General features: G+C 38.6%; 4 long non-coding RNA genes across 4 annotated transcripts; 3 read left to right on the top strand and 1 right to left on the bottom strand.

Moving 5' to 3' along the window:
- Positions 1–2,810: 2,810 nt before the first annotated feature.
- On the top strand, positions 2,811–5,740 carry LOC133723386 (uncharacterized). Its single transcript, XR_009852969.1, has 3 exons — positions 2,811–3,318; positions 3,407–3,524; positions 4,312–5,740. It is a non-coding gene; the product is annotated as an uncharacterized LOC133723386 (long non-coding RNA).
- A 5,503-nt stretch (positions 5,741–11,243) lies between these two features.
- LOC133720079 (uncharacterized) lies at positions 11,244–13,668 on the top strand. Its single transcript, XR_009851671.1, has 3 exons — positions 11,244–11,941; positions 12,408–12,469; positions 13,600–13,668. It is a non-coding gene; the product is annotated as an uncharacterized LOC133720079 (long non-coding RNA).
- Positions 13,669–13,680: 12 nt separating this feature from the next.
- Positions 13,681–20,585, top strand: LOC133720081 (uncharacterized). Its single transcript, XR_009851672.1, has 3 exons — positions 13,681–18,858; positions 19,325–19,386; positions 20,517–20,585. It is a non-coding gene; the product is annotated as an uncharacterized LOC133720081 (long non-coding RNA).
- Positions 20,586–23,404: 2,819 nt separating this feature from the next.
- LOC133723520 (uncharacterized) lies at positions 23,405–25,595 on the bottom strand. Its single transcript, XR_009853082.1, has 4 exons — positions 25,342–25,595; positions 25,191–25,221; positions 25,070–25,120; positions 23,405–24,534 (listed from the first exon to the last, which is right to left on the bottom strand). It is a non-coding gene; the product is annotated as an uncharacterized LOC133723520 (long non-coding RNA).
- Positions 25,596–27,401: the final 1,806 nt, after the last annotated feature.

The raw sequence follows: 27,401 nt of genomic DNA on the forward strand, positions 1-27,401 counted from the left end.
AAGAAGAGCCGTGGGAAGAGGAAGAGGTGAATGATGATGAAGATCCAGTGGAAGTGAGTTCGTTAACTGGTCCAGAAACTGAATCTACCGCTAGTGGTCCCTCGGTAAATTTTCAGGCACATCCAGAGTGGCCACCTTGGGGACAAGTGCAGCCTCCAGCAGAGCCTTTTGCAGCCGACTTACTGCAGGAAGACTGGACTGTGAGTCAGTATACCTGCTTATTCACTCACGGCCTTGAGGAGAAAGGGAAGGCTGGTCGTGTGAGATCAAGACAAGCGGTCACAAGGAGCTACATTCTTGGTTTCAACTCCAAGATTCGGGAACATATGCTTCACTATTATAATGATTCACATTCTTTTATCTTTGCTATGGAATGTTTGTGTGTTGTGTCTATTTGAAGCTTCGTCGCTAGTCAGGAAGTCGATAAGGAACAAAGCATCCTACTGGGGAGAGCTAGCACGTCTTCGGATTCTAACCGCTTCTAATGATGCGCGTTACCGGTAAGGATCTTTTGAGGACTGCAAGTATCTCTTCCTTACTAATAGATACGTTGGTTTTCATTTCCTTTGTTTGGTTGGTGTGGTCCTACCATTTCCCTACATTACCAAAATTCTGGTTGTGGTTGCAAAGCATGCTCCTTAAACCTTGAAATTCCTTCCTTTGCATTGTTATCAAGATTTAAAAGATCTTGGGTTCTGAGAAAGCTTTTCAGATTACCAAAGTACTCTGGTTAAAATGGTTTGGAAATTGTTTCCGAGATTGTTTTCAAATCCAGGCTTTTGTTCCAACAAGTTTCACCCAAGGGTGAGAACTTTTAACCCTCCAAAACAATTTCAAAACGAAAATTTTAAACTCCAGTTTTGTTTATTCTCCGTGGCAGTGACTTTGGGATCAGTTTTGAAGGGCTTTCAAAACTCCGAAATTTTTAAAATTTTAACCTAACAATCTTTAGCCTTTTGGTTAGTGATCTGGAAAATTTTACCTCGTTTCGACTGAAATTGAAGTCGTGGTAATTTTTCCAAATTTGCCTTGCAAGGAAGGAAATTTGAAAATTTTTGCTGAAATTGTTTGGGCAAAATTTTCAGTTCTTGTTTTTTTTCCGAGAGTTTACATTTGGTGTTGAAAGGCTATTTGACGTTCTCTAGAGCTTAATTTCCTTCCCTCAGGAAGTTTCCAAAACTCCATTTTGGTATTACTTTGGTTGCTTTTTTTTAAAAGTCAAGTTCAACGTAAATTATAGTAAGGGAGGATACTCTCTACACTACGGGACTTCTAGCAACCAAAAATTTAAGGAAGAGATGTGTGCAGAACGAAAGGTGGGAAGTTTGCCTTGTTATCGCTGGAAACGCGACTTGTGACTTCAGCGACATGGCTTGTCATGGTCTGAACGACATGTGACCTGGGGAAGTGTTTGACACCAGGTACGTTATGAGTGTTGTTCGTGGTTGCTTAACCATCAGCTTCTCTGATTTTGGCGAAACTTTCGAAATCGACATTGTGCTATACGTGGAAGCGTGTGGGTCTTCAGTCTTCAAGAGGTAAATCTTTAACGGTGATCCTCGAATTTCGTCGGATCGTGACAGAAGCGCTGGTTGAAGCTCATTGGTAAGACTGATGAACGGTTCAACAAACTGGTGTCCAAAAACTCGTTGGCACGTAGTTGTTGCGAGAAGGGCAACATGATTCAATGTTGTTAACACGGCACATATCGGCCGCGTGATTGGAAGGGAATACTTCGCTTTCGAGTTCGTGAAGTGGACGCATTAGCTAAGACGGCGTCATAAACGAATACGTAACGAACTCGAGTGCACTATAAGAAAATTTGTAAAGTGTCGTCGCGTGGCAATTCGTGGAATAACTTTTAGAAATTGGCTGTTAGGTTCCGCCGTGCTTTTCTTGTATAGCTTGATTAGAAGGCAGATGCGCAGCCCACTTCGCATGTGTTTGTCCTTCTAAGGACAATGACCTCTTCCACTGTGAATTGCGAATTTCATGTTAGTGACGACGATGTCTACTTGTTGCTCATAGTTGATGGAAGTTCCTTGAGGGGAACAAATTTATACCTACGGGTAGTTGCGTAGGTCTCCGGTTAAGTTCAAATTCCCGAATAACGGTGTGCTTGTAGTAAGCGGGAATTGGATGGAGACGTAAATCGTCTACAAGTTGCCAGCTGTGGCAATATTGAGTTAGGGTAACAGGATTAGTAGTTACCCAGTTTTATTTGGTACAGACATGAATTGTCTGTGGAAATGCCAAGTATGGCAGTGTTATGAGGAGAGTGATAAAACGGTTAATTAATTGCTCATTCTGGTTGTTATAAGAAAAATCTTGTGGGTACAGAAGAATAAAGTGAAATGGAGCGAAGTGTATCCTGTTGGTGATAAATAAGGAACACTTGGTAAAGAGAAATGCTAGCTCCTGTGTTGATACGTATGATTAGTAATAGTTGAGTTGTACCACAAGAACTCAGAATGAGAAATTGTTATGGGTACTGGAGTCCGACATGAAAAGTGAAGAATGACTGACCGTTTGACCAATCATGAAATTTCGAGGACGAAATTTATTTAAGGGGGGTGGAACTGTGAGCCCCGAAAAATTTATCGAGCTTAAATTGAGATCGTTTGACAAGTTACATATTTACGATCTCGGTAATTGTCAAAGTGCTCGAGAATATTTTCAGAATTTTACACAAAGTGAAATCCTCAATTTAGAAGGTGGATGGTAAAGTATACGGCACGACGAGTTCGTGGAAATTTTCGGTTAAGTTCGGAATTAAAGATTCTTGTTGGGCTTTAGTATGGTCTGGTACAAGTTGAGTTTATCAAGGTTTTGAGTTAGCTCACGTTATTGAACATAGTGAGGGAGCTTAATTAGAACAATAGCCCACTTAGAGTGCATGAGCTACCCGTGTATAATTCTCAGAGAAACACGTTTGTATTGAGGAAGTTTAATTAGAACATCAGCTACCTGAGTGCATGTTGTAGATGAAGTGTATAGCTGGGAAGGAGACACGCGTCTAGGCTTCTGAACACCCACCGACTCACTCCCACCTATTTCACCTTCCTCTCTTCTAGTCTGTCCCAAAAACCATGCAGAGAAAGAAAACTCCAAATTTCATAACCAAAGTTTCCTTCACCGAATCAATTACCCTCTCCTTTATTTCATTAAAACCTTCACCAGTCTCACTCTTCTTCCTGTGTAATTTTCATCACCCACCATAGAAACCAGCCATGATGGTTATTACCTGAAGGGAAATATGGGTGTCTGACCCATCATTTGAGATTGATCGTCTTAGGCTTGGATTCTGGATCGATTAAGGTAAGCTTCTTGAGCCCAGATAATGTTCTTGGTGAATTAGAAATCAGGTTGTGCAATTTTGATAATTCTGGTCTTGTTGGTAATTGAGATTGGACGAAGGAAGGGAGAATTGGAGAAGTGGGTTCTAGCGTTCATTGCTGCAATTGGAAGTTAGAGGCGTTGGGTGTGGGCATCAGCGAACCTAATCATTAAATTGGTCAAGAAAGGTAAGCTGACAATGATTGGTATAATTATATGTGGGTTTTGGTTCATGCATGTTGAGGTGGTGACGTCTTTGTGAAAATCTTGGAACAAGTTTAGTTGGTTTAACTGCTTGCTGTTAATTAAAGAATAATGAGTGGGTTTGCTTGTTGACAATTGTGGTACTGTGATGATTGATTCAATTATGGGTATAAACTTGCAGAAACGTTGTCTAAAGGTATACTTGTATATCTGGGTAAGCTAGACCTTACTTGGATATCCAGGTGAGCTAGACCTTACTTGGATAATGGTAGAAGTAAAGTATTGTTGATACCTTAATTAAATGTTGAAGGCTTTGTATGGTTTTGAGATTTCATTTAGTTGCATGTTTGAATTGTGGCTGTTGTGATAAGAAATGGTGAATTGGTTGTGGAATAATCGAAAATGGTCAAGTTGTGAAGCTTGGGTGTCCATAGTAATTCTACTATCCGACCCAAATTTGAGTTAGAAATAAAATTGGGTGTTGAAGTGATAATAAGTAAAGAAAAGAAATTAGTGTGTCTACATGTATTGGGTGGCCTTAGTAAATCGGGTGCACTCAATATATGTTTGGTCAATAACGTAACTTCAGGTAAATGTTCGATAATTTAGGTAATTATCGAATCTACCTCGATTGGTCAAACATGGTCAAAGTGGTCAACCCTTGGTCAACTCCTGGTCAAACCAGGAAAAGTTGGTTTGGACGATATATTAATCGTCGAGATTTCGTATAATTGTTCAAAAGATATTAACTATCGAAATGTTGGGACTCAGGACTCCAGTTACCCGAGGAACAGAAGGTTCGCAACTCTCGGAGTACGTGAGAGAAAGCATCGGAATTCAGGTAGGGATTCAGGACTCTCCTCGGTTGGTGATTTTCTTTTATATTTTATTAATGTGATGCATGATAAGTGGTATGGGTTGGTTATGTAAAATGCAATGCATACTAACCAATCCGTGAGAAAATGTGTGATGGCTTGAGAGCGAAGGGTGGCTCTGACTTCCTTGGGTTCGATCCCCTTAACCTCCGGAGGGTTAGTTACGCCGGTCGTCCGGGTATTCCGATTGTAATGACGGGCCCGGTACGTGTGTGTAGCTAGGTGGTGGACGCTCTCGCTACGCTTACCTGGTGATAAATTAATTTGAGGTAAAGTCGTGTAGTGGGTGTATGGGACCGGCCATCAGGTAATACTTGGATTTGGCGCCGTATTTATTTAAGCATCATGCATCGGTTTTCAAGTTGAAAAACATTAAAGTTTGTCGTTCTTTAAAATATTTGGTTTAAGTATGTTTCATACTGGAGCGCTCCCAATACTGGTCTATTGATTTTCAAACCTAGTCGAGTTAGAGTTCCTGTTGAGCAGCGAGGACGAAAGCTCACCCCTACAACAGTATGGATGCAGGTACTGTGCACTGGTGACGGGACAGTAGCGGACGGAGCTGGGTGTGCGGAACAAGTTCGGTAAATCTTTGTTTGGTTTCCAATCTGATTTCTACTTCGCGATCTTCGTGTTTCAGGACTTGTTGAAGTCTAGTCTCGTGTCAAAATGAGTTGAATTCTTTTCATAGGGATTCGTACCTCATGCTAGCTTTTATCCAAGTTCTGGACGGATGAGATAGGGTTTAACAAATTCAAGTTTTTCACCTCAAAAGTATTTGTAGCTTCCGCTGTGTTTCTACAAAAAGTTTTTCAAATAAAATGCCTAGCGGTCTTTAGAATGTAAATCGAGCGTTCGGTTTATGTTTTAGAGATTCGCGGCACTGTGACGTTTTTAAGCTGGTGAGGTGCAGTTTGGGGCGTTACAATAATTATACATGCATGCAGCTAACTAACCGTTGTTGAAGACAAATTTTAGTTCATATAAATTAGTTTCTTTTTCATTCAAAAAAAAAAAAGTTTCTTTTAAGTGCATGTATTTTTTAATTTATTTATTTTGTATCATGTTAATGAAGTTTATGAAATATTTTATTTTCAAGTAGAATTAAAGTAAAACTTTTATTCATTACAATTGAAACCAAACAAGCGACACAATAAAAGTTAAAGCAAATAAAAACAAGTCACACATTAATAAATAAATAAAAAGACCCGAGCACTATGACTGTATGACATGACAATGAATTGTCAATTATTATTAGGATGACAATGTAATTGTCATACCCCTAACCTTGTCCTCCTCGTTCTCTTCTTGACCAAACATGTTTGACAAGATCTTTTCGTAGATTACTATTTCCAATATGAGAGTGTACCCTCCAGTAACGAGACATGTATTTGGCCATTGTAATTTGCCCGGTCCTTGAATTAAGAGGTAGGTTTGGGCCATCATATATTCTTGCTCGAGCTCTCCTTGACCTATTTGGGTTTGGTTCATCATCATTGGACTAATCATTATAGTAGTCATCTCGCTCATCCTCCATAATCATGCTATGAAGTATTATGCAAGCCAACATGATTGTCGATAATGAATCTTTATCCCAACTTCTTGCAGGTTGCCTAACTATTGCAAATCGTGCTTGTAGAATTCCAAATGCATTTTCAACATCTTTTCGGTATGCCTCTTGTTTTGTGAAAAAAAATGCTCCTCTTGTTCATTCTCAGGTTGTTTGATAAATTGCACCGGCGTCGCCCACTTAGGGTAAATACCATCAGCAAGGTAGTACCCAAACTCATAAGGAGTTCCATTAACATAGTATTTAAGATGTGGTGACTGACCTGCTATGACAACATCAAACAAATGGGAGCGTCCGAGAACAGTGAGGTCATTTTGAGCTCTCGGGATTCCAAAGAAAGCATGCTAGATCTAGGTGTTAGGACCAGATCTAGGTGTCAGGACCTGCCATAGCTTCGAGAACAATGGTTGGCTTTTTCGATTTGCCGCTAAAGCTACCCTGCCATCCCACTGTACAATTTTTCCACTGCCAATGCATACAGTCAAGCGAACCTATCATTCCAGGAAACCCTCGTCGCTCGGCTCTTTGTAGGAGCATATCTAGATATTCTGTTGTAGGAGCTCGAATGTAGCATTCTTGATAAATGTTGACAATGGTATGACAAAATCGACTAAGATTCTTAATGGCGGTTGATTCCGGCATAAGGAATGATTTATCTAAGGAATCAGTCGAGCATGTAGTGGCTAGCATCTAGAGTGCGCACGTTAATTTCTCATGAGGCGAGAAGCCCAGATACCCAACACAATCTTGTGACTGCCTAAAATATGGGTCCGCCGTCTAGACATGCTCTAACATGCGGAGGAACACTTCATACCTCATCATGTAACGTCGTCTGAAAGTTTCGGCTGGTTACACAAGATCAGCTACGAAGTAATCATTTAACAATTTTTCATTAGCTACCTCACGTGATCGATGACGGGTAGCGTGCCAGTTTGAATTCATTGCAAAATGTAATGAAAAGATAAACTTGAAGGAATTGTGTCCTAAAACAATCATTTTGATGTAATTATTATTGTAATTATTATTAATCAAAATGGCAAGTTTATTGTTCATTGCTTATATTTAATATTTGATTGAACAAGGTCCAAGGAATATGAGTTAAAGAGAAAGTAATCTAAAGAGTTAGATGTGTGAGACCTTTACTCTTTCACACTCTTATCCTAAAAGGTTCCTAGTCATAGGATTATCACTTGGACATTGATAATCCGGAAAGACTAGCACATACTATGTATGCTCAATATGGAGGATGATATGTCTCTTGTCATTTGTGTAGAGACACTAATACAAGTATGTGGGTGCTCTTAACTTAAAGAGTACACTAAACGCGATCATTAGAGTTCTTGTATGGAGTCTTACTTACATGTCAAACTTGAACTCTAAATTGCAATAATACAAATTAGTCATTTGACCTGAGACACCATAGTTGTTTTATGAGTGAATGGATTATCTCTTGATGATGCAATAATATTGTGTCCCTTAATGGATATAATAGATGCATTCATTGGTATAATCAATTCGGTCATGGAGACATGTGAGTGTACAACAAGGAATCTCTATCCTTAAGTAAATAAGGTGTGTGTTCAAAGATGTGATTCAATGAGTCTTTGGCCAAAGTATTGAATGAGATTAAAAAGGAGTTTCTAATCACATTCTAAGAATCACATAAGAATGAAAAATCACATTAGGGGATTGACATATCAATTCCATACCCCGATGATGTGATTTAGAACATCGTGTTAGAGAAGGACCGTATTGTATTGTAATTCCAATTGAATAGGTTCTTTGTCATTCTACATTAACTAGGGTAGTCATGATATGTTGCAAGACGTCACTCATGACTTGTGAAGTCCCCGAGGATTAATAAACATTTATAATCCTAATAACAAGGGAGAATCAAAAATGGAGTTTTTGATTCGTAAATAAAATAGAATGGTTTCTATAAACTTCACTGCCTTGTTAATAGAACATAAGAGATCGCACACCATATAAGTGGATCCTTGAGATTGTATATGAAGAAGATTAAACAAGAGTTGGTTATGAGCAAATAATTAATTAGATTTATTATTTGAACATAATTAGGATTTTCGGGTAAAACCGAACCTATTGGGCCTAAACGATTGTCGGGTTTTTTGGTGTGGACTTGGGCTTCACTAAATGAGATTTAAATGAAAGCCCAAGACACATTTTTAGTGCCCAATTACATGTATGGACCAGCCAAAATATTGGCTTTATGAAAGTCAATATTTTTCTTTTAGTAATTGGAGTTATTTCCTATTATATAAAAGTGAAAGCATGGACAAAGAAAAGAGTGTGTCTCCACACTATTATTTTCAGATTAGAGAGAGAGAAAGAGAGTTCTCTCTTGGTCCATTTTTCAGAAATTAAAGGAAAGAAGAACACTTGCATAATTTCTTCTTTTCTTTCGTCTTTCTTCATCTCTTGATTCACTTGGTGAAGATCCTTAGAGGCCATATATTTTTGTGGCTTTACTTGTTACATCAAGGAGGAGATTACAAGCACAAGAAGGAGTACAAGAAGGAGTTCTTAATTCAAGGTGCTTCAAGGTGGAGGAAACACATACAAGGAGAGATCAAGGAGAGGAACTTTGGTGGTTCACTTGGATCGGATTAAAATCACGCTCCAATGGTGAGTAGAACATAAACTCCCTCTTTGTTCTTCCTTACTATGCATGCTATGTTTATATACATATCACAATAAGCCAAGATCATGGGTTAAAGGAATGGATTTTATGTTTAGTTAGTAGTTTAATTGTTAAACTAATTCCGCACTAATTAAAAAGTTTTGAAATCCATCAATTCCTTCAAAACTGAACGAACAATTAGAGAGGAGATAGAGGAGATAGTGAGATATCATAGGAGCACAAAGTGTGATGTTTTTAATATGTATTTTCCCTCATTTGGCTAAGTTATTCTCTTAAAATTACTAACTCTAACATAGTTTTTGTTTTTAGGTACTTCAAGGACAAAAGAGTCGAAAAAGAGCAGAAATGAGCGTAAATGAAGGATAAAGCATATTTTAGAAACTTTCCTCTTTCATTTTAGGAAATATTTCCTATTTTGTTTAAGGGAAACTTTCTTCCTCTGGACTTTCCTATTTCTGATTTTTTTGTTTGAAAGAGAAAATTTAGGAGTCCATCACATTAAGAACTCTTGCTGAGTGATGAAATCAAGGAAACTTGAAGGATAAGATGAAGCACAAAAATAAGGAGGAATTCAAGGGGAGATAAAAGGGGAGTTTTTATTCAATATATATCATACTTATCTTATTTCCTATTGATTATAACTCTAATTAAATTCTGATTTTTCTTGATTATAGGAGTTCATTGTGTGCACACCCTTGGAAGAAGAAATTAGTGCAATTCAAAGGAGAGGAATAAAGGATGTATATGGTCACTACTCAAGGAAAAGAGGAGCATTGCATGATTAACTCTAGAGACATCCAGTGAATATATTAAGGGAAAAGAGATCAGAAAAATCAAGACTTTGTCAAGGAGAAAATCAAGGAAATTTGGAGGAGAAATCACCTCTAGATGAATGGCCATGATTGCATCACAAGAGAGGAGGATTCCACTATAAATAGCAGCAATTCTTGAAGCCAAAACCATCACTTCTTCATGCAAAATTCAGTTCATTAGCCTAGCTCCCTTCTCTCCAAAACCCTCTCCAAAATTCAGAAAAACCTCTTGCCGTGAAGAGTTTTAGGAATTCTCCAAGGCTGTTCGTGTTCTTGAAGGCCCAAGCCTCGTGTTCTCTTGACGTTCTCCAAACTTCCTTGAAGATCAAAAAGTGTAATCCATGGCCCTTACTTCTGTTTTCGTACTCTTTAGTATTGAATTTCAGAGTTTGATTATGAACTTTGTTATTGGAGTTGGATTTTTGTTAAGAACGAGTTTATGCTAGTAATTTTCAGATTCGTTTCTTTATGTTCTTGAGTTGTTTATGATATCTCTACAATCTGATTTCGTTCCATCCTTTTATATCTTTAAGCATATGATTTTGGTTGAACAATGATGTTAATATGCAGGTTAATAAAGCCAAATTTGTGTTCTAATTCACCTAATCGTTTTAGGGCAAAAATTGAAGTGGTAAAGGCTATGCACAATGGTCAAGATTATATGCTACATGTTTGTGCGTTTGTAACTTCTTATGGATGCATACATGTTTGAATTCAGAATTCTAACTGCAATTAATGATTCATATTTAATGTTGACGTATGCTCTTCAGTATTAACGTGATGTTTTATATGAAATATTTTAAGTTATGGACTTTTCCTAACTTAGGAGATTAAAAAGAAGAATTAAAGTGGTACTCGATCTCTTCAGATTTGTACTTCGAATTCATTTATGATATTTAGTGTTGGCATGATTTTAGGTTGTATCAATTGAAACAATTCGTTGCATGTTGATATGGTTTGAAAATTCTGATTTGAGTGTGAAGAAGTCGATCATTGTAGATAGTTTTATTTGTTTAATTTGTTTTTATTTTAAGTAGATTAGAAACTAAATTTCAAAACCCCCATTTTATTCTTTTGGATTAAATTCAGTTTACTCCCTTAAACTTTAGGCCTAAAATCAGACTGGTCCTTAAACTTTTTTTTTAATCAGACTGGTTCTTGTACTCTCAAACAACATCACCCAAGTCCAAAATTTGAATCCGGGTCCAAAAATGACGTCAGCTGCTGAGTTGGAGCCGACAAGGGGGCCCAAACTTCAGCTTTTTAAATTCTCAAGGAGGGCATAATGGACATTTCCAATTTAATATAATTTCTAATTTTTCTTCCTCTATATTCTCTCTCTCTCTCTCTCTCTCTCTCTCTCTCTCTCTCTCTCTCTCTCTCTCTCTCTCTCTCTCTCTCTACCTCGTCCTTCCTCATTCAGTCGTGGACTAGATCAGAAACGACCGCATCATCCGAGAACGTCGAGTGGCCGCCATACTCATCCAGTTTCTGCTTCAACGATAGTCGCGCCACCACGCCCGCGCTGTTGTCGCTCCCGCGCCGCCCAATCGCCGACGGGGCTGTTGCCTGACATTTACAGGTGGGCCCCACCCGCCAAAACGGTTCCGATTTCTCCTCTCTCAATCTCTCTCTCTCTGTGTTTGAAATCAAAGCCCCCACTCCGAACTCTTTTCTCCTCCTCCTTCTTCTTCTTCATTCAAACTCATCAAATCCACCACACCAATTATGATTGCACAATCACATCCCCTAGTTTACAGAACTAAGACTGTAACGTCCCGTATCTTAAATTACCAATTTACAAGTTAGTTGGACGGTAAACGACCGTTATTTTCACTTTTACTGTCGTTTAAGTACTTTTAGTGGCCCTAAAAGTTGACTTTTTGATCGGGCCAAAATTTGAGAAAATTTCCTTCATGAAAGTTGTAGAGGACGTTAACCCGAGCGCGTGCATATGTGGTGCGTAAAAATCGGAGTTCGTATGCGAAAGTTACAAGCGAAATAGTAAAGTTACTGTTCATTGGTAGAAAGTATAAATTTGAAAATTTACTGTTGCTGGGTAATTTCTTTTCTCTCTCCCCTTCCCCGCGTTTTCTCTCTTCTCCCCGAACTGTTGCTCTTTCTCCCTCTCGCCTGCAACTCCGGCCTTCTTCCTCCTCCGGCCACCTGACGACGAAAAGCAAGTATCTTTGGACTCGTCTCCGCTCCCTCTAGGTGCCTGTGGTGGTGTTTTGCGGTGGCTCGGCCCAATGAGCTCGGATTTGAGCTGTGAAGTTCACTGTAGCAATCCGGAAGTTTCGTCGATTTCCGGCGATTCCGGCCATCTCCGGCCACCAAACCGGCGTCGAAGGAGCGGTTTTTCCCAAGGATCATGTTGCCCCTAGCCTTGAGCCACGATTTGCAGTGTGGAGGTCGAATCGAATGTTTGAAATTCCGAGTTACTATTCACAATTCGGGTTCAAACTTCTCTTTAATTGTTGAGGTACTTCCGCTCATTTTCTAACTTGGTCACAGTTGAAAGAATTAATGGGTGTGTTGAGAAGGTGCTACTGCCAAATTTTGGTGGCCATCGGAGATGGTGGCGGTGGCGGCGGCGCCGCCACTGTGGGCGGCGGTAGCGGTGGCTAGGGTAGTTTTTTAATTTAAATTTTTGGCTAGTTAAATTCTATAATTATCATAGAGCTTGTATGTGAAGTTTGGTGAATTTTGGAGAAGCTTGGAATTAATTATGAATTTTTGAAGTTTAGGATTTCGATTATCGAATTACGAGAATCCGACCGTCGGATATCTCTCGGTTCTGCTTTGGAACCTTTAAATTAACGAATTGGTATTAGTGGTATAATTTGGGCTGAATCCGAGGAGAATGGGAGATGTAATTTATGAGGAATTGAGTTTAGGAATTATATTAAATTGTTGAATAATTATTCACGGAATATAATCGTGTACAGGATGTCGTACCGGGCTCTGGCTCGATAAAGGAACTCGTATACGTGACCGTCGGAATAGTACTGTGAGTGGACTTTTGTTTTTAAGTAATTGATGCATGCATTATTTCTTAAAGTATGCTCTATTTATTCATCAATTTACATTTCGAGTATGAGATTATAAATTGATTTCGTATTATCTCATATAAATACTTTCATTATTGATTCGTTTCCGAAATTGCTTTTGATTTATAATCTTAATGGTGAATTATCTTATTTCCGAGGTTATTTCCGGAATTATTCTCTAATTATATTTTATTTCGATTTGAGACTTTTAAAGGAGTTTCGAAATGGGATTTCGATGGAATTATTTTTCTTGTTCATTTATTTGATCCTTGGTTTTGGCATTGGGAATGCCTTAGCAATAATGGCGGTTTGAGAACTTTGTTTATTTGAAGATTTTATGGCGTGCGGGGTCACGTCATTGGACTATGCTTATTTTCTTTTATTTACTTTTGAACTTGAGATTATCTTGGCGTGTGGGACACGTCGTTGGAAATTCTTTTACGAGAGATGGGGGAAGCCTTATGTATTTTGGATTTACTCGGTTTTCGGTTATGTTTCCCTGTGCCATACTGAGGGGTGATTTTATCATGCTAGCATTGATTTTCCGCCTTTGTGGCGCGGTGATGGGATCACCGTAGCCCTTCCGCCTTTGTGGCGCAGGTTACTGTCTCTGTGACAGTAATTCTGTAGCCCAGTATCCTATCGCTACACTTAGTGGCGTAAGGGTATATTACGGGAGTTATGGGAGTTCTTTAGCCTGGGAGGCTATCACCCAACCAAGCCTGAGTGGCTTATTCGTATGGCTATCATCTTCCCCTACTTATACTATTTTTGACTAGCGGGGACTAGTCTGAGTTTTCTTAACCAGCGGGGCTGGACTCATATTTTCGAGTATTGAAATTTCAATCTTTTACTCTGTTGTTGTGACTAGCGGGGCTAGTCGGTTTTCTGGAGTTCAACGTTTTTCGGGTGATTTTCTTAAGTGTTTTATAAATGTTGCATGCATCCGGATTTTTTTATATATTGAAAAATGTGGGAAAGTATGAAGTTTTATTTTGGTTTATTCATATTAAATTATTTATTTTTGTCCACTCACGCTAACGTGTTTTTCAATTACTTTCCCCTGGGCCCTTCGGTTTCAAATGCCCAGTGTACAGGTGAAATTAGTTGAGGTCGGGCGTACATGGTGTCGAGGCATAGTCAACAGCATGGCTTCCGCGTTGCCTTTGAATTAGGTTTTCCTCATTTACCTTTCTATTAGAATTGCTCTGATTACCTGAGGAATTAAGGTTATTAAGCTGAGATTTGTGTGTTGTGAATTTGGTTGACGTTGATTTGGGGAGCAGGGTGGCTCCAGGAGAATAAGGATGGGTGATTTAGAAGTGTAAATTTTCTTTCTACAGGTTTTGGGTTGTCCACTTTAGGGGAAGTTCTGCCAAATTTTTGGCAAAATTTCTTCTAAGGTGGGCCCCGCAGGGCCACCCCAGGTTTCGGGGTGAAATCTGGGGCGGGTCTTGTCAGTTGGTATCAGAGCATTAGGTTGTCAGATTCTGTAGACTCGTTTCTATTCTGTTACCTTATATGCTAGGTGTTGCCCAGTACCTCCCGAGTGATGGCCCGACTGCAGCGGTTCCCCATCGTGTACTCTTCGGTGCTGTGGTATTCATCAAGTGTGTAAGGTACATGTCTAGTGGGTATTTCCTTCAAGTACTATGCCTCGTGTACGCCGACCTCATAGGAACTTCACTGTGTATCGGATTGTCTTCATGTCTTATACTTGTCCGGTTGTGGTAGGGTAAGAGCACTCTACCTGGTTGTGTTGTGCTATGAAATGTGATTCGAGGAAATGTTGGGAGTAACTTTTCCTCGATGTCAACGGATTATTGGAACATGGTTTAGGGTACGAGACCGGAGTTTGATGGTGTGTTTCATTTCTGGAAATGAGCAACTACGGTTTGACCTATCTTTAGAGACTGTAATTAATTCAAAATCATGATTGTTGGTGGAAATAGAATCGGTAATTATGGTGGTTCTGTTTGGAACCAAGTTTAAGCAAACGTGTGTTGTGAGGTGATTGATTGTAGAGCAGTTTATAAAATACTTTGGGAAGTTGATGGGAGGTCCCTTGAGAATCTTAGTGCAAGAAACCGATTGTAGGTAAATCTGGACTGGAATCTCTTCAATTGGACAATTTAGGTGGGAATTGTGAACGTATTACCTTTTGGTAGACAGCGGAGGAAAATTGAATAAATATTCTGAGTTGTATAGCTGGATGCCATGTTTTCTAGTGACTGTGGTCACTGAGGATGGTAAATAAGGAGTGGAGGTGATAACAGTAGATAGGAGATTATAAGTGGAACGAGTCATTTTGGGGTTGTTGACTTGACTGAAACAATTGATAGCTTTGTTTGGATTAGAAGAATGTGAATTCTAGATACTTTGATTTATAATTGGTCAAATGTATGGGAAAACGGATAAAGAGTGGGTTTTTGAAGCTAATATGTGGTGGAAGTTTGAGGAATCGAGGAAATGATTAAAGTTTTACTATAAAGTTATGACTTCAGTCCATATTTCTAACTAGTAGAATTAGAATCAACCTTTAGTATGTAATATCGTGCCAACAGGTGTCCTTTTACTTATATGTTTATCGAGATGGTGGATTGTAATATCAGAGAATTTTTTTTTTAAGATGACATCGCCAGATATTTGTAGTATTTCGAGTGGGATTACTTTATGATACGGAATGTGATTCGAGTTTTGATTAGTGAAGTCTTGGAGATTAATTGCGATATGTTTTGGTGGAACTTTTGATCGACAGTTTGGTAGTGACTTTTATAAGCATTGTTAGTAGAGTAACTTTATGGAAATAAGTTTTCTAGTAGGTTCCGGAAATCTTTGAAGTCGGGAAATATTTGAAGTTAAAGAATTGACCAGTTTGTTTAATTATATTGGGTGAAGCATATTGAGGTTTGCCTTTTTAATGAAATAATTCAGCATATTGGACGATTAATTTGAGAAATTGGATTGTCATGCTATAAGATCACTTTTAGATTCGAGTGTTGTCTTAATTGATACAAGGTTGGACGAGCGTCCTTCGTCTCTCTCCAGCAACTTATTCGAGAAAGACCTGGTGAATGATGGTTTGTCGTTTGCGTTGGGTATTTGTATTAAATGTTTTGATTTGGGAGAAATTGAATGAGTTCTTTCTACACTGGTGTTAGTATATGTGGAATAGGTAAGTCTGTTGAATTGTGATTCTTACCTTGATTAACATTTCTGTCCTGTGGTGACCCTTAATCGAGAATTTAGGAAGGGGATTTGTGTAATTGACATATGGTCACCAAAGCACGGGTATTAGCAGAATTGTGTGGACGGAAAATATGAGGTTGGCATAAAAGTGTTTGCATATCTCAAGATCGAACTATGTGCATAAATTGAGGGGGACTAAATCTTAAGTGCCAAAACATTCCTCGAGATTATGTTCCATTTTGAGCTAAGCAGTTTTATATTAGAAATATCAACTGAATTTGAAGACCTCGGTTTCTTACTCACGAGAGCCTAAGTTTTTAAATTTCGTGGGATTGTGTTTCGTCCAGTGTTTTCTTGAAAAGGGTTTTCCTTGTAGAATTGTGAAATTTCTGAATATTGATTGGACCATTGGAAGGTCAAAGCAAAGTTTGATTATTAGAAAGGTGAATTTGCAGACTTCTAGCTTTCTATTCGAATGTAATGGGAATATAAAAATTTTATGCAAAAAGGGGAAAAGTGGTTCGTTTCTGTTCCATAAGGTTTTATCCTTTCTGATCTCGTGGATTTGAAAAATTTGCAGTTTGAGAAATTATAGGTCCGCAGTAGTTGCATAACAATTGATTGAATTTGATAAGCTGCTGTCTACATTTAATTTAAAAAAGGAGTAATTTATGCAGAAAATTTTCGATCTCATTGTTTCTTATGGGATTCTATTAAAAGAACTAAGATGAGGCTTGAGATTTTTGGATGTAATAATTGTTCGTGTGGTATGGTAATTGAGGTTGTCGATGTAACTAGAATTTTTGTTAAATAAGTATTATTAGGAGAGTGGATCTTTAACCACCTTATTTTTTTGTCAGCTCAGTAATAGACGGTTGTTGCCAAAAAAATGTCAATTTTAAGTCAAGGATGAAGGGATGGCTATGTTTAAGTAGTCTGTAGTTTAATGTTGGTTGTTGGATTAATACAATTTGAAACACAAAGAAAAGGGTGGAACGCTATGGTAGCAGCCTTCGTACAAGAATTTAAGCCTGATTGGAAACGTCGCACTCAAAGAGTATTGTCTTAAGATAGCCGAAGAAACTATTTGAATAGGAACTTATCGGTTTAATCAAAGTTATCCTACGTTACTTTTGACAACTGTGGGATATTTACGTAAACGACATTTGACCAGAAATCTAGGCACAAACGGACAAAATGAAAGTGTGGTTTTGTGGTTGCTAAGGAATTTGGTTGTTTTAGACTTGTGGGGTATCTGCGAACATCTTATGGTGTTTTATTAGCAGTTGGACTTTCCCACAAACCCCTGTACGAATTGAGAACGTATTAAATGTGGGTCAATGTATTTTCACGACGTTGTTAGTGAACGGGTTAGATCTTCCCCGTACGAGTTATATGAGAATTCTGTGAATGCCACTGTTCCAACCGAATGGTTTTTGATGCTGATACCTTGCGTCATTTGGGCTATTGGCGGACACGAAATTCTTGACGCTGAAATTCATGTATTTGTGAGATTGTGTTGCTACGTTATTAGGCAAGACAAGTGCTTCGACTTGAGTGTTGTTAATTTGGGGTTATAAGCATGTTTTATTCTTGTTTGTGTTGTTGGGTTTGCCGGAGATTCTATTGATTGTTAAAGTAGTTGATTTGAGGTTGTAAAAGAAAACTTAACTAGAGGAAGAGTCGACAAGTTTTGAGATTCCGACAGCATCGAATGGGGTTTTCCTTCGATAAGTCTTTTGGGATTATGAAAGAAATTGTTCTTGCATATGTTATAAGTTGTTGCATCAATATCTCGTTCCCCTTGACACGCTAGTCAATTTTCCATTATGTGGTACTCAAAGTATGATTCATTCCAGTCACCGACCTCGGTTTAACCATAAGTCTTTATTCTCGAAATTCTACCATGTGTTCCTGCTCACATATTCGAATCATTTACGGGTTTCTTTGAACATAAGGTTTTTCAATCACGAATGGGGGTAAACTTTTCTTGTGGGATGGTTAAGTTCAGCGGGGTTACTATGGAATCGATTGAATTATTGTGACGGACAAGGTTTCAGATTACGAATTGTTTATTTCAAGTATTGAAATTCTTTTCTAGTTGATTAATTCTTGAACTAGATTTGGAGTATTAACTAGTGTTGGAAACATTGTAGTCCATTAAAGAATCTGGTATATACAGAGTTGGGAACTTTCAACAATGTTGTATCTGTAATGATGTAGTTGTGAGGTTTTGTCATACAGTTGGGTGGAAATATCCTATGTAGGGCTAGTGGAGATCATCAGAGTTTTGTTGATTGCCGATTTGAGGTTACAGAAAGGAAAGTTTAATTTAAGGGAAGAGTGATAAGTTTCGAGATTGTGATATTTTTGAATTAATTGCTGTGCTGTTTATGTTCTAACCGGCATGAAATTTCGAGGGCGAAATTTTTATAAGGAGGGGAGAATGTAACGTCCCGTATCTTAAATTACCAATTTACAAGTTAGTTGGACGGTAAACGACCGTTATTTTCACTTTTACTGTCGTTTAAGTACTTTTAGTGGCCCTAAAAGTTGACTTTTTGATCGGGCCAAAATTTGAGAAAATTTCCTTCATGAAAGTTGTAGAGGACGTTAACCCGAGCGCGTGCATATGTGGTGCGTAAAAATCGGAGTTCGTATGCGAAAGTTACAAGCGAAATAGTAAAGTTACTGTTCATTGGTAGAAAGTATAAATTTGAAAATTTACTGTTGCTGGGTAATTTCTTTTCTCTCTCCCCTTCCCCGCGTTTTCTCTCTTCTCCCCGAACTGTTGCTCTTTCTCCCTCTCGCCTGCAACTCCGGCCTTCTTCCTCCTCCGGCCACCTGACGACGAAAAGCAAGTATCTTTGGACTCGTCTCCGCTCCCTCTAGGTGCCTGTGGTGGTGTTTTGCGGTGGCTCGGCCCAATGAGCTCGGATTTGAGCTGTGAAGTTCACTGTAGCAATCCGGAAGTTTCGTCGATTTCCGGCGATTCCGGCCATCTCCGGCCACCAAACCGGCGTCGAAGGAGCGGTTTTTCCCAAGGATCATGTTGCCCCTAGCCTTGAGCCACGATTTGCAGTGTGGAGGTCGAATCGAATGTTTGAAATTCCGAGTTACTATTCACAATTCGGGTTCAAACTTCTCTTTAATTGTTGAGGTACTTCCGCTCATTTTCTAACTTGGTCACAGTTGAAAGAATTAATGGGTGTGTTGAGAAGGTGCTACTGCCAAATTTTGGTGGCCATCGGAGATGGTGGCGGTGGCGGCGGCGCCGCCACTGTGGGCGGCGGTAGCGGTGGCTAGGGTAGTTTTTTAATTTAAATTTTTGGCTAGTTAAATTCTATAATTATCATAGAGCTTGTATGTGAAGTTTGGTGAATTTTGGAGAAGCTTGGAATTAATTATGAATTTTTGAAGTTTAGGATTTCGATTATCGAATTACGAGAATCCGACCGTCGGATATCTCTCGGTTCTGCTTTGGAACCTTTAAATTAACGAATTGGTATTAGTGGTATAATTTGGGCTGAATCCGAGGAGAATGGGAGATGTAATTTATGAGGAATTGAGTTTAGGAATTATATTAAATTGTTGAATAATTATTCACGGAATATAATCGTGTACAGGATGTCGTACCGGGCTCTGGCTCGATAAAGGAACTCGTATACGTGACCGTCGGAATAGTACTGTGAGTGGACTTTTGTTTTTAAGTAATTGATGCATGCATTATTTCTTAAAGTATGCTCTATTTATTCATCAATTTACATTTCGAGTATGAGATTATAAATTGATTTCGTATTATCTCATATAAATACTTTCATTATTGATTCGTTTCCGAAATTGCTTTTGATTTATAATCTTAATGGTGAATTATCTTATTTCCGAGGTTATTTCCGGAATTATTCTCTAATTATATTTTATTTCGATTTGAGACTTTTAAAGGAGTTTCGAAATGGGATTTCGATGGAATTATTTTTCTTGTTCATTTATTTGATCCTTGGTTTTGGCATTGGGAATGCCTTAGCAATAATGGCGGTTTGAGAACTTTGTTTATTTGAAGATTTTATGGCGTGCGGGGTCACGTCATTGGACTATGCTTATTTTCTTTTATTTACTTTTGAACTTGAGATTATCTTGGCGTGTGGGACACGTCGTTGGAAATTCTTTTACGAGAGATGGGGGAAGCCTTATGTATTTTGGATTTACTCGGTTTTCGGTTATGTTTCCCTGTGCCATACTGAGGGGTGATTTTATCATGCTAGCATTGATTTTCCGCCTTTGTGGCGCGGTGATGGGATCACCGTAGCCCTTCCGCCTTTGTGGCGCAGGTTACTGTCTCTGTGACAGTAATTCTGTAGCCCAGTATCCTATCGCTACACTTAGTGGCGTAAGGGTATATTACGGGAGTTATGGGAGTTCTTTAGCCTGGGAGGCTATCACCCAACCAAGCCTGAGTGGCTTATTCGTATGGCTATCATCTTCCCCTACTTATACTATTTTTGACTAGCGGGGACTAGTCTGAGTTTTCTTAACCAGCGGGGCTGGACTCATATTTTCGAGTATTGAAATTTCAATCTTTTACTCTGTTGTTGTGACTAGCGGGGCTAGTCGGTTTTCTGGAGTTCAACGTTTTTCGGGTGATTTTCTTAAGTGTTTTATAAATGTTGCATGCATCCGGATTTTTTTATATATTGAAAAATGTGGGAAAGTATGAAGTTTTATTTTGGTTTATTCATATTAAATTATTTATTTTTGTCCACTCACGCTAACGTGTTTTTCAATTACTTTCCCCTGGGCCCTTCGGTTTCAAATGCCCAGTGTACAGGTGAAATTAGTTGAGGTCGGGCGTACATGGTGTCGAGGCATAGTCAACAGCATGGCTTCCGCGTTGCCTTTGAATTAGGTTTTCCTCATTTACCTTTCTATTAGAATTGCTCTGATTACCTGAGGAATTAAGGTTATTAAGCTGAGATTTGTGTGTTGTGAATTTGGTTGACGTTGATTTGGGGAGCAGGGTGGCTCCAGGAGAATAAGGATGGGTGATTTAGAAGTGTAAATTTTCTTTCTACAGGTTTTGGGTTGTCCACTTTAGGGGAAGTTCTGCCAAATTTTTGGCAAAATTTCTTCTAAGGTGGGCCCCGCAGGGCCACCCCAGGTTTCGGGGTGAAATCTGGGGCGGGTCTTGTCAAAGACAGGCCTCAATTTCCAACTTCCTGATCAACAATTCCAACTCTAATCCACCTAGTAGCTAACATTCAAGGAAGCACAACCAAATCTACCCAAAACCAAGGCAATTGGGGAGAAAGCCCCAAACTTTGAATCCCAGAAAACCTGAAATTGAGAAAACAAGGGAGACCCACAGGTTCTTCCATAGGTTTCTTCGCCGGCGGATTGCTGCATGGCTTGGAGGAGGAAGCCGGACTGGCGGAGGGTTGTGCTTTGATTTCTTGTGTTGCGTAACAGATTTGGGGGTGTTGAGGAGGAAGAGGAGGAGGGAGGGCGTCGAAGTGTAGGGAGGTGCGGCGCGTGGATCGGCGAGGATTGGAGGAGAGCAGAGTAGGAGGAGGAGAGAGATAAGGCAATGAGGACTTGGGATCGGATTGGGAGTTGGAGGATCTCATGGAGGATTTGGGATCGGATCGGAGACTTTGCAGTCTCCGCCATGAGGACTGCGCAGTGGAGAGAGAGAAAGGGGAGAGAGAGAGGGAGGGAGAGAGAGAGGACTGCGCAGTGGAGAGAGAGAAAGGGAGAGGGAGAGAAAGAGAGAGAGAGAATATAGAGAAAAAATAAAAATAAAAAATAAAAATTATATTAAATAGGAAATGTCCATTCTGCCATCCTTGAGAATTTAAAAAACTAAAGTGTGGACCCCCTTGTCGGCTCCAACTCAGCAACTGACGTCATTTTTGGACCCGGATTCAAATTTTGGACTTGGGTGATGTTGTTTGAGAGTACAAGGACCAGTCTGATTAAAAAAAAAGTTTAAGGACCAGTCTGATTTTAGGCCTAAAGTTCAGGGGGGTAAACTGAATTTAATCCTATTCTTTTATTTGTTAATTGACCTTTTTGTGTAGGTGTACCTTACAATAATCCCCGGACTGAACGATCCCTGCTTATCCTACACTGACAACTACATTTTGCAGGGTTAAATTGTGAGGCTATTTCAGCCGCATCAAGATATGCATATGAAACCACCCTTTTTATTGAGGTTTGAAGCTGAAGATAGAACCGCCACGTATGCATAAAATCTAATTGGAAATCTAGAGAGTTGATCACAACACAACACGTGGCATTCAAAAATCCTATCAGTAAATTTGATAAGACTTTGTAATAATCAATCTTGCTACGTCGACACAATATCTAATCGGGAATCTACATATTTGCTTCCGAAGTGGCACGTGGCACTTAAAAAACCTATCCGAAAATATTATCAACAATACCACATAAATACCTCATCCAAATATACACTTTAAAAATTAATTTGTTTCCTCAAAAATTAATTTTAGTCTAAATTAAAATATTATTAAAATAAAATAAAATCATGAAAATTGAAAAACATAACGTAAAATCATAAATACTTGAAATGGCTAAAATTTAGCCATGCCTTAATGGAGATGGTTCGCTTGTTCATGAATAACGAATAATATTTCTGAGGGCTAAATTATAGCCCTAGCCCCAATATAGCTCCTTCTTACTGGAGATGGCCTTAGACCATTGGAGGCAAGCAGCTGGTCCACCCATCATGCAAGTTCAATTTATTCAAAAGTCATATTTGAGTATATAAAAAAGAAGAAGTCATATTTGAGTTTCCAACCGCTGGCCAACGGTTCTTTTCCTACTTCTTTTATGATGTTTTGGTATTTTACCAGAAAGGGATTTGATAGATTGGTATCCAAATTGTTCACAAAAAGATCCTAGTTTTTTCTTTGTGGTGATTTGGTTTCTTTTCATTTGGGCTTTTAACCTAATATCGTCACAGAGTTCTAAACCTGTGGTGTTGATTATGCTAATTAATTGCCCATAGGTTAAGTCTCCATAAGGAATTTCATTGCCATAAATTTGTTTTAATTTTTGTCTAATTTTTTCAGCAAAAATATTTGGTAATCCTGATATGAATTTTTCTTTCCATACAGGTTGATTTGAGTCTATTCTAAGCATGACTTTTGAGAGGAAAACATCTTTGTACCAACGAAAATCTTGGAGTTTTTTACATCTTAAATTTGTGAGAGTTTCGGCCATTCTATCTTTGATTGCTTTGTGATCACCTATAAAGTGGGTCATGATGGAGTAACAAAGAGTTGCTGCCACATCTGTTACTGGCTGATGTTGCTGATCAACAATCATTGCACCAGTTGTTTGTTATATTTTGACACTATTTAAGATTTGATGGCGTTGGTCAGATGTAAGATAATTATCCCATCAACCCTTCAATTGTCCAGTAAATCCTGCTACGAGGATATTACCGATTTCTCTATCTGTTTTTTTATTTTTGTAAACTGTGGTAACCCGAGAAGGAGGTCCCACAGCGCAGCGACTCCGAGCCAATGAGGAATTGACATGTCACGAATGACATCTCGATAGCTCATCAACCCGAAACCGCAAGGCCTTTTGAGTTTAGGTTGTTGGTTTACAAAACACTTTCTTGGACAAAAGTCACAAAACATTCTAGCAACCGAACAACATATTTTCGCAAGCGGAATTTAAAGTGAGCTAAAAGATTTGGGCTTACAATAGGAGCCCAATTTGGAAAATAACGAATCACGAAGTAAAAAAAACAATTATGAGAGACGCGCCCTAGGGTTACGGGTCTCTCGAAATTTTGTAGATGAGCGAACAGAAAACAAATAAACAAATAAATTAGTAAGAAAATAAATAACTAAGTTACTTCAAAATCCGATAAGGGACCAAAACCTTCCTTTTGATAAAACTAAAGAGAAATGCGCCAAGCCGGGCCATGTGCCTCCCCTGTACGCTTCCCGATCACATGCTCGAAACCTGCACACTATAGTAGGGGTGAGCTTTCGTCCTCGCATGCCCAATAGGGGCCGACCCAACCATGCTAGGTTTGAAAATAATATGCTTGAAAATATTTACTACATAATATTGTGCACGTTTATTGAAAATACTTTTAAAATAGGCAACCACAAACATTTATCTCTTTTATAAAACATATGCAGTATGCTTCACACAACTTAGAGCTCCGAGATACTTACCTGCCGGCCAATATAAATCAAATCGGTGACCGACCTGGTTCGTCCTGAATTCGAGAACCAGCCAACTACTCTGTAGTACTTCCGACTATAAGTAGCGAAAGTGTCCATTTCCTGGCCCTGAGTCTCCTATGACTAGTTCACTGTCTGTACTCACTCTTTCTCGACAAACATAGGAGCACGGCCCCCTCCGGAGGTTCACGGTTATCGACACCGTGGGATCCCTAGGAATCTACGCGTCTAGGTCCCATTCACTTTCAGGTCACAAGTACAAACATACAAGGGTACAGTATCTCAACATGCAAGTCTAGCCTCGGTTTTTGCAATTAGCAATTATCAGTTCTGAAAACACATGTATCACGAGGCATCGACTAATGAACAACCCAAAAACGTACTTGCAGGCAACATATTATTATACTAGTATCAGTTCTGAAAACACATGTATCACGAGGCATCGACTAATGAACAACCCAAAAACGTACTTGCAGGCAACATATTATTATACTAGGGCATTCCACATATAGAAAAGCCTCTAACAAGGAAGGGACAACTCACCCTACCTGGAAATGCCGGCGTATTCCACACTCTGACGCTTTCCGCTTAAGCTTCCTTAACGATCATGTTTCCTAAACCATTAGTTAGTTTGTAAGTAATTATCCAGGTAAACATCATGATCGTTCTAAGTATTCCTTTTTATTTCAATGAGGCCATTAATTATTTCTTTCAACCTTTACCAATTTACTTCTCCTTTTTCACCTTTTCACTTTTACCATGAATTTCACCTCCACACTTACACTTTTACCTTTTACCTCCTTTTTACCGAATTTACCTTTACTTTCACCTTCTTCACTTTTTTACCAATTTACCAAGGTAAAACTCATTTAATCAAACTTTTACCATTTTCTTCATTTTCTTTTTCTTCCAAAAATAAAGCCATTTCTTTTCTTTTTCTTTTGGCCAAAATAATACAACAACAATCACCAAATCTTCAACACCAAAATTCCAACACTTTGAGAATTAGGCTAATAAAATCCTACTAATTAAACCATCTCCAAATCTCTATTTTTCACAATTTTCCACCAACCAAATAATTCAACCAAAATTAAAATCAACCAAATAAATTCCAAAAATTCTAGGGTTTGTCCAAAACCCATTTCTTACCCTTTCTTCTTCAAAACTCACGGCCTAAGCCTCCTCCATGGCCTTCTTCACCTACAAATCCGTCCAACATCAATACCACAACCAAAAACTCGAAAACAAGGTTGCATGGATAGATCCTTACCACAAATCCTTGCCAAACCCATAGCTAGCCTCTTGATTTACGGAAAATCAGGTTCATGCACCAAAAATCAAAAATGGAAATCAAAAACTCGAATTTGATAAGAAAGATGTATAGATCGAAGGAATAGAGGCTAGATTAGGATGGATAATACCTTGATTTGAACTTGGAATGAAGAAATCACAAAAAGCCCCAATTTAGCTTCGGGTTCTAAGGTTTTTGGAGGGTTGGATGGCCAAATTTCTTGATTTTGGTTGGAGAAATGGAAAGAGGGAAGGAAGAGAAGAAAATCTGGAAATTTTGGTAAAGGATGGGGTTCCGGCGACGTGGCGGCGGCGTCCGGTGGTGGGGCAATTTCCGGTGAGAGGTAGAGAGAGAAGCTCTCGGGTAGAGAGAGAGAGGAAAGGGAGAAAATGAGGAAGAGGCTAGGGTTTTGAGAGAAGGTTTTCCTTTTATACCTCTCCCCAAATTTAATTGTGAAATGTCTAAGTTGCCCCTCCTGTTGGGCCAATGGGCTTGGGCTGCTCCATTTTCATTTTCATTTTAATTTCCTCAAGCCCAATTCGAAAATACATCTTCAAACATCCTTATTTCTCCGACACTTCACCGAATCCATTCGGGAAATTTTTCCGGGCTTGTCCTAAGCCTCGATACTTTAAAAATAGTTTCCTAGACCCAAATTGGATTTTCTCTAATTTCATGATCCTTTTAATGGCCTCAAAATCTTAATCTAATCTCGAATACATTCGTACCTTATGAATACGTAACTTCATACGTTATGTGACAAATTAAAATAACAAGAAAAATACGGGGGTCTACAGAGCTCGTAACTTTTCTTTTATTCATTTTTCGTCGGAAATTTCCTAGATCAATTATTGACTTCATCTTAGGCCCAAATGAAAGAACATTGGCCCAAACTTAAATTGTCGGCCCAATAGGTGGTCTCGACACCAAAACAATTTCCAAAATCGATTTCTTCACTTAAATCACCTTGCGAAAATCTTATTGGCGAAAAATTACATTCTAAAAATTAAACAAAATTTTCGGGGGCCCACATAAACATTGCTAACAATTAACATTTCATTGATGTGTTGTATGACTCTATATTCACTCATGCCATCTATATTCCACTCATACAAAGTACCAATAGAATATGCAGCATGTTTTTCAAGTTTTGTTTCTTCAAATTGTAAATCTATTGGAGTTGGTCTTGGGTAATAATTTCTAGAAGGGGGAATTTCAATTTTTCTACTTTAAAATTTTCTTCAATTTTACTAACATCAGATTCACTATATGAATCTTCTCTAAGGTCAGAAAGGGTATTGATTCTTACATGAAAGATGAATTAAAAAAACTCAACCAACATCAAAAGAATCATATACAATGACTCCTGCAAAGCCTCAGCAAAGCAGACTGGTTTCCAGTCCAAACACCATTAATATTGCAGGTCAATTGGTTCCTGTCAGGAACTGTTTCACTCCCTTAGCGGAGCAACCTCAAACTTTTGCTCAAAAATTCACCCAACCAAAATCTTCTGCTTTATCATCTTCAAGTCAACCCAGATCTTCAAACCAAAAACCTTTCAAAAGCTCATATTATATCAAGCTTGGAACCAAAACCATTCTTGTCATTGACCCAGAAATCTATGACAGTGAGCCTTACCAAATTCTCATGAAAACAACTTACCCTCATTGTTTTGTTACTAATGATCCAAATAAAGGCCAAAGATTTTATGAATTTATTTTGGTTGATACTGGCTCAATTACTATGACCCATAACCAAGACATGGAATGTGGTCAAATTTCTCATTCAAAAATTCAAATCCGCCAAATTTTAACATTTGAAGCTTGGAATCAACATCCAATGACTCCATATAAATTTTCACTTTCTTCCCCTCTTCTACTTCTTTTCATCCTCATTTCACTCATATACATATTTCAAGTTCCTATTCCTTATTCCAAAATGACTTCCAATCCCGAAAAAAAAAAAGGAAAAATTGTACACCAAAGGAAGATGAAGCTCTAACTATTACTTTTGTGAAAGTCTCTGAAAATAGCTCGATTGGTACAAGTCAATCGAAGGAAGGGCTTTGGGCAACTATCTAACAAACATACTTGAATTATTACAAGGGCGATATTCTTCCAAAGATAAGATTGGAAGATAGTTATAATTGTCAATGGAAAAATTATATTTTTCCAAAGATGAACAAATGTC

This window comes from Rosa rugosa, chromosome 7, assembly GCF_958449725.1.
Source record: "Rosa rugosa chromosome 7, drRosRugo1.1, whole genome shotgun sequence".
In the NCBI taxonomy this organism is placed as follows: domain Eukaryota; kingdom Viridiplantae; phylum Streptophyta; class Magnoliopsida; order Rosales; family Rosaceae; genus Rosa; species Rosa rugosa.